The 11425-nt window shown below is 46.3% G+C and overlaps 1 non-coding gene across 1 annotated transcript; it reads right to left on the reverse strand.

Moving 5' to 3' along the window:
- Positions 1-773: 773 nt before the first annotated feature.
- trnav-uac (transfer RNA valine (anticodon UAC)) lies at positions 774-846 on the reverse strand. The gene has a single exon. It is a non-coding gene; the product is annotated as a tRNA-Val (tRNA).
- Between the last annotated feature and the right edge of the window lie 10579 nt (positions 847-11425).

Raw genomic sequence — 11425 nt, forward strand, 5'->3', positions numbered from 1 at the left:
TTTAGGTGCTGATGTTACCGACTGTTTCCACCGCGGCTTAAACTGTACGAAGCACAAATATTTGATCGGTTGACGTGGGGTGGCTGTGGTGCTGCTCGCGACAGATAAAACAAAGAGAAGCAGAGAGATTGAATGTGTGTGTGTGTGTGAGAGAGAGAGAGAGAGAGAGAGAGAGAGAGAGAGAGAGAGAGAGAGAGAGAGAGAGAGAGAGAGAGAGAGAGAGAGAGAGAGAGAGAGAGAGAGAGATGGGGTGAGGCAAACTGAAAAGGTGGAGCCTAGAATACTGTGGTGGAGAATTTGAACGGAGAGTCTGTATGGTGAGACCAGGAAAGCGTGGAATACAGGGGAGGGGGGAGGCAAAATAAAGCGATTTCACATTTTAAAGTAGGTTTGAAATTTTGCAGCACACGGTTATTCTTCCCGATGTTTGTCTGGAGGGGAACATTTCAGATGTGAGCTCCGTTGAAACCACAATGCATCCTCATGCGACAATACATGACAAAAGGGTTGAAGGCTGATTCTCCCGTTACGCAGTGTACGTTATCCACGAACCTCCTTAGGCTGAAATCCGTTTATGTTCTCCTGTAAATTAGATGTAATTTCTATTAATTCTTCTTTCTTTAATTTACCTTTGCCGGGTTTGAAATACAATGACCTTTGCTAGAAAAGCGAATGTTCATTATATTTACACCTGGATGCCCATGACAATTACACTTGAACACAAACTGAAAAGTTGAGTCTCAAGTTCATTTGAAGCACTGAAGCCCAAACAATGTTTCTGCCCAGGATTGAACTGGGGACCTTTCGCGTGTAAAGCGAATGTGATAACCACTACACCACAGAAACCGTGCAAAGCGCTCAATGCTTTGCGCTCTTGAGCAATGACCCGAGGCACCCCCTCCCTGCCCTGCGCTGAAGTACAGCAATAAGTACAAAACATTCCCCACTGTTCCTTTCCGTTTTCAGTAACAAGTATTACATAAGCTAGAGAGAAAGGTTCAATAGTTTAGGACTTTATTCCATGGAGTGTAGAAGAATGAGGGGAGACTTGATAGAGGTATATAAAATTATGATGGGTATAGATAGAGTGAATGCAAGCCGGCTTTTTCCACTGAGGCTAGGGGAGAAAAAAATCAGAGGACATCGGTTAAGGGTGAAGGGGGAACAGTTTAAAGGGAACTTTGGTTGGGGGGGGGGGTTCTTCACACAAAGAGTGGTGGGAGTGTGGAATGAGCTGCCAGATGAAGTGGTAAATACGGGCTGACTTTTAACATTTAATTAAACCTTGGACAGGTACATGGATGCCAGGTGTACGGAGGGATAAGGCCCAGGTGCAGGTCAGTGTGACCAGGCAGAAAAATGGTTCGGCACAGCCGAGAAGGGCCAAAAGGCCTGATTCTGTGCTGTAATGTTCGATGGTTCTATGTTTATGCGCCATATACAGAGATATGCATTAACAATTTCCTGTCCGATGTTGGTTAAGGCGCGACATGTGACAGTTAACTAAACTGTGTTGTATAAAACACCTTCTGTACTCTAGTTTCCAGTAGTCTCCACAGGGTGGCGCTCGGGCTCACGTGCTGAATTTAACAATGCCTTTCAGCTTTCCCACCCTGTCTCTCTCGTCCGTTCTCTTCACCTCAGATTACAAGTTAATTGAAGCAAGTGAGAGAATCATGTGCCGATACATTTATATACAACAGGACGCGTTACGAGCCAGGGTTACTTGTGAGATGATGCCAGCTGTATAGTAACGAATCACGGCCAATCGTCCTACCGAGTCCGCACTGACACCAGAGACACTGTCACACTGATATTTCATTAATGATCACTGTCCAATCTGTTCTGTCGGATCGCAACCAGACCAAGACATCAACGGCCAATTAAACGACCTATTGAAGGAACATTATTTTGGTAACAACAGTCTTCAGGAACGGAGCGGCAAGTCGATCAGCTCTGAGGTCGCAGTGGAGTGATCACTCTCCAGCCGGAAGGACGTCAGCAGAATCGAGGGAGCTGTCGTCTCTTTAACAGAGGCTTGGTGATCTCGGGACATGTGAGAATTATTTTATAATTCGGCCCAGAAAGAATGCAGGTTCATGTTGAGAGAGCGGGAGAGTGATATCAGCATCTCCATACCATTTCCGGCCATTGAGGTTACGATTAATATCTCTTTTTTTTTCGCGTGTGCCTGAAGCTTATAGTGGACTTCAGGAAGGAGAGAGATACCAATCCTCATAGAGGGATCAGAAGTGGAGAGAGTAAGCAGTTTCAGGTTCCTGGGTGTTAAGATCTCTGAGGACTTAACCTGGTCCCGACATATCGATGCAGTTATGAGGAAGGCAAAACAGCGGCTATCCAGTACTTCATTAGGAGATTAACGAATAGACTGAAACAACATCCGGAGAGCATTCTGACAGGCTGCATTACTGTCTGGTGGGGGAGTGGGGAGGGCGGGAGTGTTGTTACTCTACCGGAAGGAGAGATGGGGCGATGGGGAGCCTTATGATCATGCGCATGAGAGCTATGGATGGTGGAGAACAACTGAGCACTCTGTACTCAGTCGGTGAACTTTCCATGAGCGAAGGTAGCAGGCGACAATTACAGTCTGATTCTTAAAGGAACAGTAGCATCTAACCATTCTCCGGCGGAAATCAGTGTCGAGACTTGGATGGCAGTGTCGCAAGGACATGGCGGTGGAACGAACCCAGGTGCTGAACACGGGCGCGGAGGCCGAGTCGGGAGGCGTTACCGTCGTAGCGAGCGTGGAATGGGTGCCAAGGGAGTCTTTACCCGGAGTCTTGGTTTCAGTACAGAATTCAGGAACAATGCTAGACTTAGAACCGATAGTCCAAAGAACCATGGGTGAGGTTACTCGTACACGGGTCTCACAATGTATTGGCAGCTCCTAGTTGTGATCACATGATTTTTACACTGCATTTGCTGATGGAAAGCAGGTGTTTGTAGTTAGTGGAACCTGGGAATGATTGGGAACTAAACGAGGTGATTAAGGCACAATTCCTGAGCCCGGTGCCAGAGGGGACCATGACAAGCAGCCTTTGTTATGTTGGAAAAATGACGCTGGAACTCTTCCATGGTTGGGAACTGATGGGTACTTGAAGTTAATCTTCATCTGCTCTTGAATCTTTCTTTGTACGCTGTTACTCTGTATGTCCAGACACCACATTATGGCTGAAAATTTGAATTTTCATTTTAGTTGATTATCCGCTCGCAGTGCTTCATTTTCTCAGCCAGTTCACTTACCTTTTGCACTCTAGGTCCATCCAATAATATATCATCAATGCCGTTAAATCTGGGGCATCAAGTGAGAGATTGCTAGTCACCGACCCGCTGGCTAATGGATCATGACATTCAGTCTGCCATGGGAAATCGCTCCAGTAAGACTGAGCAAATATTCATTTCCCAAATTCCACAAGAACTTTTCATTGATAATCTCCTTGTGAATTCCGCTCCATCAAATTCGCAATATTGACACAGCAGCATATAGTTAGAGGAACACACAGACAAAAACAGACAGCAGAGGACAGGCAGCCAGACAGACGAATAGATAGATAGATAGATAGATAGATAGATAGATAGATAGATAGAAGCACACAGACAGTTATGCAGACCGGAAAGACCTATAATCTACAACTCAGCAAAGAAGAACGAGACGCGAGGCAAAAGCTAGAAATATATATATATGTGTGTGTGTGTGTGTGTGTGTGTGTGTGTGTGTGTGTGTGTGTGTGTGTGTGTGTGTGTGTGTGTGTGTGTGTTGCCCTGTGGCTCAGAAGGGTAGGGAAAGGAAGAGGAAGGCAGTTGTGATAGGGGACTCCATAGTCAGGGGATCTGACAGGCGATTCTGTGGACACAGGAAAGAAACTCGGAAGGTAGTTTCCTCCCAGGTGTCAGGGTCCGGGATGTTTCTGATCGCATCCAAGATATCCTGCGGTGGGAGGGAGAACACCCAGAGGTCGTGGTACATATTGGCACCAATGCCATAGGCAGGAAAAGGGAAGAGGTCCTGAAAGAAGACTACAGGGAGTTAGGAAGGAAGTTGAAAAGCAGGACCTCAAAGGTAGTAATCTCGGGATTACAGCCTTTTCCACGCGACAGTGAGAATAGGAATAGAATGAGGTCGAGGATAAATGCGTGGCTGAGGGATTGGAGCAGGGGGCGGGTATTCATATTCCTGGATCATTGGGACCTCTTTTGGGGCATGTGTGACCTGTACAAAAAGGACGGGTTGCACATGAATCCCAGGGGGACCAATATCCTGACGGGCAAGTTTGATAGAGCTGTTGGGGAGGCTTGAAACTAGTTTGGGAGGGGGAGGGGTGGGAATCAGAATGTGAGTGCAGGGATTAAGGTAGAAAGACAAGGGCATGATGCTAAGAGTTCTGAGTTGATGAGGAAGGACAGGAAAGGGACAGAACATAATTGTAACCAGTTAAAGGGGTTGAAGTGTGTCTATTTCAAGGCTGGGAGTATTAGGAACAAGGAGGATGAACTTACAGCATGGATTAGGATGTGGATCTACGATGTTGAGGTTGGTACCGAAATTTGGTTGAAGGAAGGGCAGGATTGGATGATGCAGGTCCCGGGGTTCAGGTTTTTTAAAAGGAATAGGATGGGAGGTAGAAAAGTGGTGGGGGTGGGTGAGTGGCATTGCTGGTCAGGGATAGTATCACGCCTATAGAAAGGGAGGGCGCTGCAGAGGGAGTGTCCACTGAGTCGGTGTGGGTGGAAGTCAGAAATAGGAGGAGATCAATCAATTTGCTGGGAGTAGTCTATAGGCCCCCAAATAGCCCTCGGGGAAACCGAGGAGCAGATAAGCAGGCAGATTTTAGAATGGTGCTGTAAATACATGGTAGTAGTTATGGGTGATTTCAACTTCCCTCATATTGACTGGCACCTCCTGAGTGCAAAGGGATGGATGGGGCTGAATTTGTCAGGTGTGTTCAAGAAGGATTCCTGACACAGTATGTGGACCGGCCGACGAGAGGAGAGGCTATATTGGATCTAGTTCTGGGTAATGAACCTGGTCAGGTGACAGACCTCTTGGTGGGGGAGCATTTTGGGGAGAGTGACCACAACTCCCTTAGCTTCAGCCTAGCTATGGAAAAGAAATAAAATCAGACTAAATGGTAAAGTGCTTAACTGGGGAAAGGCTAACTTGGAAGGGATGAGGCAGGAACTAGCAACAGTAAATTGGAAACAGATGTTCAAAGGGGAAGGCACACAAGTAATGTGGGAGAAGTTTATGAACCACTTGAGCTGGGTTCAGGATAGATTCGTCCCACTGAGGCAAGGAAGAAATGGTAGGAAAAGGGAACTGTCGCTGACAAAACACGTGAGGCAACTCGTCAAGAGGAAAAAGGAAGCATATATTAGATAGAAGAAGCAGGAATTAGGAGGGGCTTATGAGAAATATAGGGTAGCTAGGAAGGAGCTAAAGAAAAGACAGGAGAGCTCGAAAGAGGCATGAGAAGGCTTTGGCATGTAGGATTAAGGAGAACCCCAAGGCGTTCTATGCGTAAGTGAAGAATAGGAGGATGACGAGAACGAAGGTGGGGCCGCTAAAGGATAAAGAGGGCAACATGTGCCTGGAATCGGAGGATGTTGGGGAGTCCAAATTAATACTTTGCTTCACTATTCAGAAGAGAAAAGGATCTTGGTCAGGATGAGGTCGAAGTAGAGCGGGCATGTGTGCTGGACAATGTGAAGGTTAAGGAAGAAAAAGTGCTGGATCTTCCTAAAAATATTAAGATTGATAAATCCCCAGGGCCGGATATGATACACCCCAGGGTGTTGTGGGAATTGAGAAAAGAGATTGCAGGAGCATTAGCTATGACCTTTGAATCCTCATTGGCTGCAGGGGAAGTGCCGGAGGACTGGAGAATGGCAAATGTAGTTCCCTTGTTTAAAAAAGGTAATAGCGAGAAACATGGGAACTATAGTCCGGTGAGTATTACGTCGGTGGTATGCAAACTACTGGAAAGGATACTTAAGAATAGGATCAACGAGCATTTGGAGAAGTACATTCTACTGATGGATAGTCAACATGGCTTTGTGAAGGGAAGATCGTGCCTCACGAGCATGATGGAGTTTTTTGAAGAGGTAACAAAAGAAATTGATGAGGGTAGAGTAGTGGATGTGGTCTCCATGGACTTTAGCAAAGCATTTGACAAGGTCCCTCATGAGAGACTCATCCAGAAAGTCATGTGGCATTGGGATATGTGGAACCTTGGCTGTTTGGATAAAAAATTGGCTTAAAGGCAGAAAGCAGAGGGGAGTTGTGAAAGGAAAGTATTCTGCCTGGAGGTCGGTGACTAGTGGAGTGCCGCTGGGATCCGTCCTGGGACCCCGCTATTTGTGATTTTTATAAATGACCTGGACGCAGAGGTGGAAGAATGGGTGAGTAAGTTTTCCGATGACACGAAGATTGGAGGAGTTGTCGATGGAGCTGTAGGTTGTCGAAGGTTACAAGAGGATATAGACCGGCTGCAGAGTTGAGCAGAAAAATGGCAGATGGAGTTCAATCCGGACAAATGTGAGGTGATGCATATTGAAAGGACAAACCAGAAGACTGAATACAGGATTAATGGTCTGTTACTTAAGAGTGTGGATGAACAAAGGGACCTTTGGGGTTCAAATCCATACATCCCTCAAGGTCGCTGCACAGGTTGATAGGGTAGTTAAGAAGGCCTATGGGATGCTAGGCTTCATTATCAGGGGGATTGAGTTCAAGAGTAGAGAGGTCATGTTGCAACTCTACAAATCTCTGGTGAGACTGCACTTAGAGTATTGTGTTCAATTCTGGTCAACTCGTTATAGGTAGGATGTGGAAGCTATGGAGAGAGCTAAGAGGAGACTTACCAGGATGTTGCCTGGTTTGGAGAGCAAGTCACATGAAGCAAGGTTAGCAGAGCTGGGACTTTACTCTTTGGAGCGTAGAAGAATGAGATGGGACTTGATAGAGGTCTACAAGATTATGAGAGGCATAGATAGGGTGAATGGTCTGTACCTGTTTCCCAGGGCACCAATAGCAAACACCAGACGGCATATGTACAAAATTAAGGGAGGGAAGTTTACGGGAGAAATCATGGGTAAGTTCATTACACGGAGGGTTGTGAGTGCCTGGAATGACTTGTCAGGGATGGTGGTGGAGGCTAAAACATTAGGGGTATTTAAGAGCCTCTTGGACAGGCACATGGATGAAAGAAAAATGGAGGGTTATGGGGTAGTGTTTGGTTTAGTACTTTTTTAAAGGATTACATGGGTCGGCACAACATGGAGGGCTGAAGGGCCTGTACTGTGCTGTAGTGTTCTATGGTTCTATGGTTCTATGGGAAGAAGTATAGTTCAGGTAATTGTGTGAGTCGATGGACTTATGGTGTACGACAGTAGATAAGCTGCCTCAGAAGACAGAGAAAGAGGGATTGAGAAGGGGTGTGAGCTGTTGGAAATGGATCAGGTAAAACAAAATGCGTGGTGGAAATTTGAGCTGGTTGATGAAGTCAACGAGCAGCGTCCAGGAAGCAGCAGCAATGCTGTCGTCAGTGTCGCGCGGGAGAAGTCGGGCAGTGACACCAGTGTCGGCTTGGAACACGGACCGTTCCACGTAGCCAATAAAAAGGCAGGAATAGCCGGGATCCCTGCGAGTGCCCATGGCTACAAGGGTCTTCAAAATGGGGGAGGAGTAGGTGGGCGGGGGATGTGAATATTTTTACAGACACTGTACCTGTTATCCGTTCAGCGACAATTGCCAGATCAACACATATATTCGAATCTAATCTGAGTTGGGTCTGGATGACCACTGTCATTACTGCCACTGATATCTGCGATTCATGTTTAGTAGTATGGTTTAGCTGACGGACGTGTTCATATTCAGGTATTATCGTTATGTTTGAGAATGACAGGATTAACAGTTTAATTTATGTGTGAAAATATCACCACTAGTAGAACTATTTATGTGGCGGGAAAAGACCCGGTCACATCAGATCTCTCCAAGTATAAACACGATACCATGTGATACTTAAAAATAAAACAGCGAGCTTTTTCTGTGAACATTTTGGGCTATTCCCGATATTATTGCGATCAGAATAACAGTTAATGTTCCTATCTTCCTCTGTCCGTGTGGGCACTCGATGGGGCCCTTGTTCAAAAATATCTCTCCTCCAAACTCGATATTATCTAGCTCATAATAACTTTCAGGACAATTCTATCCGCCGCAACAGGGATTGTAAATGACATCATTGATTACAATGGGTTTTTGACGATTGTAGCTGGATGGACTATCAGCATTTTATTTCTTGCAAGACAGCGGACACTGGAAATGCAGTGTGTCGCCAGTGTCATCTCCGTTGCCCTTGAATACCTGTACCTACTGGAAATAATGTCTGGAGTATGGTTACAGGAAAAAGGGAGACTTGTGCGCACCGCTGGTAATCAATGGAGTCGCGCAGTGGACGATCAGCAGAAACCGGAGATGGAGGAGGGAAAGTCGTGCCTGGTGGTAGAGTGGCTATGGAGATGGTGGAAGTTACGGTAAAATATCTTGCATGCGGAGGCTCGTGGCGTGTTACCTGAGGACAACGAGACCCAATCCCTTTTATTATTCTGGGTGGGATGGAGTGATGGTACCTGGGGGAAATGCGTCAGAGAATGGTGACGGCATCATCGATCGTGACGGAAGGGAATCTCCATTGACTGTAAAATGTCCGGAGATGAAATTCTCATCAATGGAAATGATAGAATGGAATAGCACTTTTGCGAGTGTCCGTTTGGCAGAAAGTATCGTCAAGATAACTGTTGGAGTCAGTAGCATGGCTTTGTAAAATATGTCGGTAGATAATCTCTCCCTGGAGTTGGGAACAGAGAGATCGAGAGACAAGATTGGTATCAGAACGGGTACAACCTGATCTGAGGGCGGTGTGGCAAGTTGTAGGCCAGGTACATGAGAATGACGAGCTCAGCGTGACTGCAGGAAGAGGCACCGATTCAGTTGTCAATGGACTCGCAGCAGCATAAGGGGCATAAGCATAAGGGGCTTGCCTATGCAATTTCCGCTTGTGAGGTGTGACAGGAATAAGGATATCACCGGGCCAAGAGGGACAGAAAGTGCCCGCAATATATAGAACGTAGTGGTATCTGGACGGGCGACGCCTCTAAGTCACGATTTTTTTTCTGAACAATGAGGGCAAGCGGAGATTTTACCACATTATTTAGCTGCTCCCTGAACTTGGCCTGTGTAACGGCGTAAAGGGCCGTGTTTGTACAACAGCTCAGAAGCTGCAGAATGATGCCCAGCTCTCGAAGGGAATCTGGCGGAAGCAAACGCATGGGAAGGTAATTCAGCCGATCCCACGCAGAGAACACACTGAAAGGTGCCCACAGCAGGATGAAATTACCCGAGACCATCAGCAATAAAACGAGGGATTTCCTGCGTTTCTCCATCTCCGGGTCTCTGGCGTTCTGTCCGTTACCGGGAACCCTGAGTCTCCTGCGGGCTCTGCTGGTGATTAAGACGTGCCTGACAGTGAGGCCGTTCGTCAGCAGAATCAGCACAAATGGGAGTACAGGGGTGAGGAAGGAATAAAATAGGTCATTTTGATTCGTGAATTTGGAATAATGATACCTCTGTTGACAAATGAATGGAGCAATTATCCATGTGTATTCCTCTGACAGTCGAAAATACCAGTAAATATTCTTTAAATTGCTGATCACAGTCACTGTCCCCAAAACCACGGCCGCGGTTTTCCGCGTGCAATATTTTGTTTTCATCTTTTGGCAACAAATGGCGACAAACCGATCCAAGGTGAACGTGACGGTGAACCAGACCGAACAGTCGGTTGCGGTGTAAATCAGAGCAGCGTGGATATTACACCCCTTGGGCATTGAGCGGGTGAAAACGGAGGGATGAATGTACGTAAGTGGAATCTTGCTCAATGTCAGGTCCAGGATAAGAACCAGAAGATCCGCCGCTGCCATGGCAACCAGATAGCACGTGACAACTCTGGAGAGGCCGCACTTTCCCCGAGACAGGATGAATATGGTCACCATGTTCACTGCGAAGCAGAATAAACCATCAGGGTAAATACAACAGGAAGAGCTCTCTTAAAACGAGTGCAATGTGTGTCAATTATTGAGATGAGTGTGCCTGACGGAATAATGTAATCGTAGCGATTACCAGTTCGATAAAATTGAACCGGTTTCCAAAGTAGTGTAATCTTAGTGCAATCTGTTCGATGGAATATTAGCAACGAAACGGAAAGCGAAGAACACAGATAACGATGACTGATGATTGTGAAATTCCGTACATGCTGAGCGAAAAAGATCTGAATGATGCTCCGCGGAATCTCAACTGTCGTGAAATAATAATCCTTGACACCCATCATCTCTGGATGAGGCGCAGATTCCCGCCCTTGATCCTTAGCCAGGGCGACTGAATTTGCTGATGGAGTTGTAGTCCAAAGCCTTATTTATGCACCTCTCTTCCTGTTTGCCAACATTGAGGGAGTATTACCTTGAAATCGTGCCGCGAGTCTCACCAGCTCCTCCTTGTACTTCTGCCTTTACCATCCTATGCCAGTCATTAATGTCTCGAAAATGCCTTTTTTTTCGGCAACAATGAAGTTCATTTGTCACCAGAACAATACGTCATTACAGTGGTCTATCATGTTTTCAGTGGGAACAAAAGTCATGTTTTCAGAAATATGTTCCTTAGGCTTTACACACGGTCAAATGCAGCTGGCGTGAAAATATATATTAAAGATCATTGCATTTTACAATTTTTGGGTCCCAATCGGAAAATGCATTTTATGAACATAGTGGGCAGGAGGGTGGCCAGAGGCAGAAGATGCAACCAGTGATTATATTCCAGAGACAATGCTTCCTTTGCTTCAGCGGCACCTCGGTCAGCACATGAAAGTTGGAAAGGTATCAACGAATTTATTAACTTTCTAATCCGACCGATGTTGTTGGAGATGATCAGAGAGAAACGGAGGAGGGGTCGTCACACTAACGTCATTCTTTCTGCTGGAAGGCAGATAAGTAGACGATTTATCGAACACAATTCTGCGGCAGCCTCACGCTGCCAACTGAAACGATAACAAAAGAAATGTGGATACAGAGCTGGCGAACGCAAAACGCGCGGAAGTGGAGCCATTAACATAAACGTTCAAAGTTTAGAGAACGTAATGTCACTGCTGAACGACAGCCAATGTGGAAACGTGAAGAACGAACGACGTTTTCTAAGGAACTCCCGCAAGCCTATAGGGCGAGATAGGAGCCAAAATGCGAAAGACACTTCGATAATGTGGTCGGCACGGCCGAAGGTCCTGACAGCGGAGTGACCTGGTTAAGTTTACGGAACTCCTGGACTACAGATGACCGATCAGACCGATTAGCCACGTGTAAG

The sequence above is a fragment of the Hemitrygon akajei genome, unplaced genomic scaffold, assembly GCF_048418815.1.
Source record: "Hemitrygon akajei unplaced genomic scaffold, sHemAka1.3 Scf000102, whole genome shotgun sequence".
Lineage (NCBI taxonomy): Eukaryota > Metazoa > Chordata > Chondrichthyes > Myliobatiformes > Dasyatidae > Hemitrygon > Hemitrygon akajei.